The following is a 6,941-nucleotide window of genomic DNA, read 5'->3' on the forward strand; positions in this document are numbered from 1 at the left end:
CGAGGGCGAGGAATGATTGGTATGTGTGTGTTGGGTTTGAATCGATCGTATCAAGTTGTTATGTCAGAAGGTAGTGATCGAAGAGTCACCAAGCGCGACTTGAGAATTGAGAAGTTAGATGCGAAGTTTGTGTTAAGAGTTGTGGTATCGAGTAAGATTTTCGAGGACGAAAATATTCTAAGTGGGGAAGAGTTGTAACGCCCTGTATTTAATTAAATATTTTCGAAATATTCTCTGTTGTGAAAAACGATACCAATAACAAAGTATAATAGGGAATTAGGGAAGAGAATAAGAACACAAGAATTGGTTATAACTGCTATTCTTTCACTTTCTCTTAGAACAAGATTACAAGTTTACAAGAATAACAAATAACCTCTCTCGCCCTAAATTAGGATTTGCAGCTTAGCAATGATGAGAGACTAGCATGCTATTTATAATAAAACCTAACATACTAACTAATGGGCTTTTTCAGCAAGGCCCATTACACAAGCCAACTTAATAAACAAGCTAACTTAACAAATTAGGGTTTAAACACTAAAACCTAATTTAACATGCTAACAACCCTAGCATCTTCGACATCTGCATGCTCGACCCATCTTCGACTACAACATGCACACTTCGACACCAGCATGTGAGCAACCCTTCGACTTCATGCTTAACTCTGTCGGACTGTCGAACCAAGAAGCTACCCTTCGACAATACTAGAGTTCGATCCAATATCTCACAAATCTCCACCTTGGACCTAACTCTACAACGTCAAGGAACAGACTAGCTTTCTTCACGCAGCTTTATCAACTGCATACAGTGGAAAAACTTGCAACTCGGCAATGTCTTGGTGATCATATCAGCAGCATTGTCTTCAGTCGAAACCTTCAGCACTCGGACTTCTCCACGCTCGATTACTCCTCTGACGAAATGCAGCCTCACATCAATGTGCTTAGTTCGCCCATGATAGGCTGAATTCTTTGACAGGTGTATTGCACTTTGACTATCACATTTAACAGTGATACCTCGACCTTGAAGTTTCAGCTCCTTCGCAAAACCTTCAAGCCACAATGATTCTTTCACAGCTTCAGTGAGAGCAATATATTCCGCTTCAGTGGTTGATAGAGCAACAACCTTCTGAAGAGTTGCTTTCCAACTAATTGCTGTGCCAAACATAGTGAAAACATATCCAGAAATAGACTTTCTAGAATCCATACAACCTGCATAATCAGAGTCGACATATCCTTTTATTACTGCTTTACTATCTTCACCCAAGGCTCCACCATAAATTAGGACTCTATTCAGAGACCCATTTATGTACCTTAAAATCCACTTCAATGCTTGCCAGTGAGCCTTTCCAGGATTCGCCATGTACCTGCTTACAAGACTGACTGCGTAAGCTATGTCGGGTCTAGTACAGACCATAGCATACATCAAAGAACCAACTATATTAGCATATGGGATGCTATTCATATAGGCTCTTTCGACATCAGTACTGGGACACTGATCAATACTCAGCTTGAATTGAGGGTTTGTTGGAGTCACAACTGGCTTCGAATTCGACATACCAAACTTTTCAAGAATCTTCCGTAGATATGCCTCTTGAGATAGACATAACTTCGACTTCTTTCTATCTCTTCGAATGTCAATTCCAAGAATCCTGGAAGCAGCTCCCAGATCCTTCATATCGAACTCCTTATTGAGTTCAGCCTTCACCCTCATCACATCTTCAACATTGTTGCTTGTTATGAGAATATCATCCACATAAAGCAACAAAATAACAAATGAATTACCAGGTCGAAATCTGAAGTAAACGCAGTGGTCGAACTGACTTCTAATGAAACTTATGCGTGCCATGAACTTGTCGAATCTCCTATTCCACTGTCGAGGAGATTGTTTCAGCCCATACAAAGATCTCTTTAACTTGCACACATAATCTTCCTTCCCCTTTTCGACATACCCTTCAGGTTGCCTCATCAGGATCGTTTCATCTAGATCACCATACAAGAACGCAGTCTTCACATCCATCTGTTTCAGTTCAAGATCGAACTGTGCCACCATGGCAAGCAACATTCGAATGGACATATGCTTCACAACAGGAGAAAACACATCATTGAAGTCGACACCTTTTTTCTGAGTGAAACCCCTTGCAACTAACCTTGCCTTGTATCTTTTCGACGTCACTCCTTCAATTCCTTCCTTAACTTTGAAAATCCATTTACAGCTGACTAACCTTGCCCCAACAGGTTTCTTGATCAGTTCCCAAGTATGATTATCATGAAGAGATTTCATCTCATCATCCATGGCCTTCAGCCATTCAGTCTTATTTCGACTCCTCATAACTTCCTTATAGTCTCTAGGTTCTTCGTCTAGAACCTCACTTGCAGAGATTAAGGCATAAGCTATAAGATCTGCATATCCAAGTCTTTGAGGTGGCTTGATGACTCTTCTCGACCTATCTCTCGACAATAGGTAGTCATCGTCAGTTTCCTCAACTTCAGCATCTTCTGCTTCTTCTTCGACTTCATCTGGGATATGCAATTCAGCATCAACATGCTCCACCTCAAAAGGAATCTCTACCTGTTCCAGCTCTTCGTCAGATGTTTCTGTACTTCGACCAACATCATCAGTTTTCTTAAAAGCCATTTTAGCTTCATTGAAAACTACATCTCGACTGGTGATACACCTCCTGTGACCTGGCTCTAGGCACCATAGCCTATAAGCTTTGACTCCTTCAGGGTATCCCATGAACATGCATTTCAGAGCTCTAGGTTCGACCTTGTCTTGCCTAATGTGAGCATAGGCTACGCAGCCAAATACTCTCAGTTTGTCGAGATCTGGTGGATGTCCCGACCAAACTTCTTCAGGTGTATTCATATCTAACGCTGTCGAAGGACATCTGTTTATCAGATATGTTGCTGTCGAAACAGCCTCAGCCCAGAACACCTTTGTTAACCCCGCACTAATCAACATGCATCTGACTCTCTCCAAAATAGTTCGATTAAACCTTTCAGCCAAACCATTTTGCTGTGGAGTACCTGCAGTAGTTCTATGCCTTGCAATACCAGAGGCAGCACAAAAACTGTCGAATGCCTCATTGCAAAATTCAAGGCCATTGTCGGTTCTCAACCTCTTGACCTTTCTGCCAGTCTGATTTTCAACCAGAGTCTTCCAACTTTTGAAATTCTCAAAAGTTTCATCCTTAGTCTTCTGGATGAATACCCATAATTTTCTGGAATAATTATCTACTATGGATAGAAAATACCTTGCTCCTGAATGTGATGGACACCTTGCAGGCCCCCAAAGATCAGCATGGATGTAATCAAGGGATCCATGTGTTCTTTGTTTGCCTTTGTTGAACTTCACTCGGCAAGATTTTCCAAGTACACAGGGTTCACAAAACTTCAGCTTTTCGATTTTGTCTCCACCAAGCAGATTTTGTTTCCCTAATTCGACCAGACCCCTTTCACTGACATGGCCCAATCTCATGTGCCAGATTTCTGTCTTCGACAAAGGTTTCGTGGATACAACATTTGTCGAACCACTTACAACTTCAGCCTCAAGGGTATACAAGCCTTGTTTCTTCACGCCTCTCAAGACTTCCTTCGACCCCTTCATGACTCTTAGGATACTTTTCTCTCCTTGGAAAACATATCCTTTCTTGTCGAATTCACCAAGAGAAAGCAAATTTCTCTTCAAATCAGGAACATACCTGACTTCAGTCAACAACCTTATTGACTCATCATGGAGCTTGAATCTCACAGATCCAACACCTGCAATCTTGCAAGCCTTGTTGTTTCCCAGCAATACTGATCCACCATCTTGATCACATAATTCCTCGAACAAGTCTTTGTTTGGAGTCATGTGCCAAGTGCAACCTGAATCCATAATCCACTCCTTCTTAGAGTCACTGCTTGAAACCACAAGAACATCAGATGATTCGAAATCATCTTGAACAATGGCAGCGTTGCCATTATCCTTACCTCCATGATATTTCAAGCGTTCAGGGCACACCTTTCTTGTGTGACCCTCCTTCTTACAATGGTAGCATCGAATGCCAGATGCTTCGCCACTGTAAGTCTTCGACTGGCTTTTGCCTTTCTTCTTGTCGAACTTACCATCCTTTCGTAAGAGTTTTCCTTTAACGGCCAAACCTTCGCCAACAGTCGAAGGTTTATGCTCCTTTCGTTCATTCAAGTCTTTAGAGTACAAGGCTGATTGAACTTCTTCAAACGTCAGGGACTCCCTTCCATACAAGAGAGTTTCTTTGAAGTGAGCATGTGATCGAGGCAAAGAACACAATAGTAACAGCGCTTGATCTTCATCATCGATCTTCACATCAATATTTTCAAGATCAAGAATCAGCTTGTTGAACATATCCAACTGCTCAGCCAATACTTTGTCTTCAATCATCTTGAATGAATACAAAGCTTGCTTCAGGTAGAGTCGATTTACCAGCGATTTGGTCATATACAAACTTTCAAGTTTCACCCATAACCCTGATGCCGTCGTCTCCTTTGATACCTGCCGGAGAACCTTATCACCAAGGCTCAACAAAATTGCGCTGTGTGCTTTCTCGATCATATTCGTCTTCTCCGCTGCCGTCAATTCTGCATTCATGGCTGCCTCTCCCTTCAACGCTTCCAAACAACCCTGCTGAACCAGTAGAGCTTTCATCTTCAAGCGCCACAGACCGAAATCATTCACTCCGGTGAACTTTTCAATCTCATACTTTGTTGAAGGCATCTTCTCCACACTCACCGCACCAATTTGTTGTGAAAAACGATACCAATAACAAAGTATAATAGGGAATTAGGGAAGAGAATAAGAACACAAGAATTGGTTATAACTGCTATTCTTTCACTTTCTCTTAGAACAAGATTACAAGTTTACAAGAATAACAAATAACCTCTCTCGCCCTAAATTAGGATTTGCAGCTTAGCAATGATGAGAGACTAGCATGCTATTTATAATAAAACCTAACATACTAACTAATGGGCTTTTTCAGCAAGGCCCATTACACAAGCCAACTTAATAAACAAGCTAACTTAACAAATTAGGGTTTAAACACTAAAACCTAATTTAACATGCTAACAACCCTAGCATCTTCGACATCTGCATGCTCGACCCATCTTCGACTACAACATGCACACTTCGACACCAGCATGTGAGCAACCCTTCGACTTCATGCTTAACTCTGTCGGACTGTCGAACCAAGAAGCTATCCTTCGACAATACTAGAGTTCGATCCAATATCTCACATTCTTAAATTATTTATTAAATTGTGGAAGTTGCGAAATATCGAGAAGTGTTAATTTAAGTTGCTAAGTTGTTATTTAGTGGATTAATTGGTTGGTTAATATTAGCAATAATATTAAGATAATATAAGATTGATTGTTGGGCTTATATTATGGTGGTATGTGGTAAGTGTGAGGGTGTTGATACTAGATCCAATAAGAGTAATAGAATTATAATAAAAGAAGGAAAAAGAGAAGTATTGTAACACCCCAATTCTACCCAACGAATATTTGGTAATTATAATGAAAATCAGAGTTATACAAAATTTTATCAACAAATGAGATGTCACATTTACTTCTTAAAACAACGGCATATTAATCACATATAATATAGATACATAACACATAGTTCGGATGAACGATAACAACATAATTCAACCTTTAAAAACGAAACAACTTTTCATTAAAATAGCAGCGGAATCTGCAAACTTAACTTCAACCTCTTAACATCCTTTATGCAACTAAAACAAATTAAACTTAACAGGTATTCAACAAAATTGACATAACTTCAACAACTAAAGGAACGACAACAATTAAACATCAAGTGTTCATCCCCGAGTGCTACGTATCAGAGCAACAACACTGACTCGACTCACGGCAACTAAATCTTCATCACTACAATTACCTGCACGTTACCAGTATAAAGGTAATGGCGAAACAAAAGAAAGGGGTGAGATATCAAACCATATAAATAGAGTTATGATAAATAATATATATTCAAGTTCGAGTTATAACATTCATCACTATGCGGTATAATCGTTACCATCTAATTTACTTCGCTATTTCATTCACAACGACATACGTCAAAATATTACACAAGAATTCATATTCAAGTCACGACAATTTCGCATAAGTTCATACATCAAATCACACAAACTCACAAATATACAAAATGAAATGCGACTCTAGCAAATGCACATGCATGTGGTACCCAGGGCTTCAGCCCCATCGCCAATTGCCAGTTAATAGAGGCATCTAAACAGGCATAATCCTTCGTCACTTTTTTCCAATCCAGGCCTTCACAAAATACAATCATGTGACTCAATGAATGCATCATCACAAACAAATCACAACAACATCGTCACAAGACATACTCCTATATCGCAAATAATTACCAATAATTAGAGGTAATTTCATCGTCACTTTAAATCCTGCACTTCACAATAATTTCACAAAAATATTCACATCACCACGTCGCAATATGTCACAACACGAAACAACAAAAATTCATCACTAATAATTAGACATGAGTAATCTACGCCATTCATCGCGATACTTCACAACACTCACAACACACGCCGCGTCACGACATCTCCAAAACAATTGTTAACAGACTATTTCTGGACTCCTCGAATATTATCCTAACCGCAATATATTTTCCGTCTAATAACTATTTATTTCTGCTCACTAAGTATTTTACTCTACTACTGTCAAATATACTGGTACTGCTACTTCACTAGACCAACTACTTAGTTTATTCTCCCTGCTACTAAATCATCCTTGTCATTCACTATGGCTCTGCTATTCTCTACTGTTTTTCCAACTCTCTTAAAATCAATACTGTGTATATTATACTACTACTTAGTTCAGCTATTAATAGATACTACTAATATTTCCTTCGAATTCTTTGTTACTAATCCTCCATTGTTACTTGAGGGC

Source organism: Vicia villosa, linkage group LG6, assembly GCF_029867415.1.
Source record: "Vicia villosa cultivar HV-30 ecotype Madison, WI linkage group LG6, Vvil1.0, whole genome shotgun sequence".
NCBI lineage: Eukaryota > Viridiplantae > Streptophyta > Magnoliopsida > Fabales > Fabaceae > Vicia > Vicia villosa.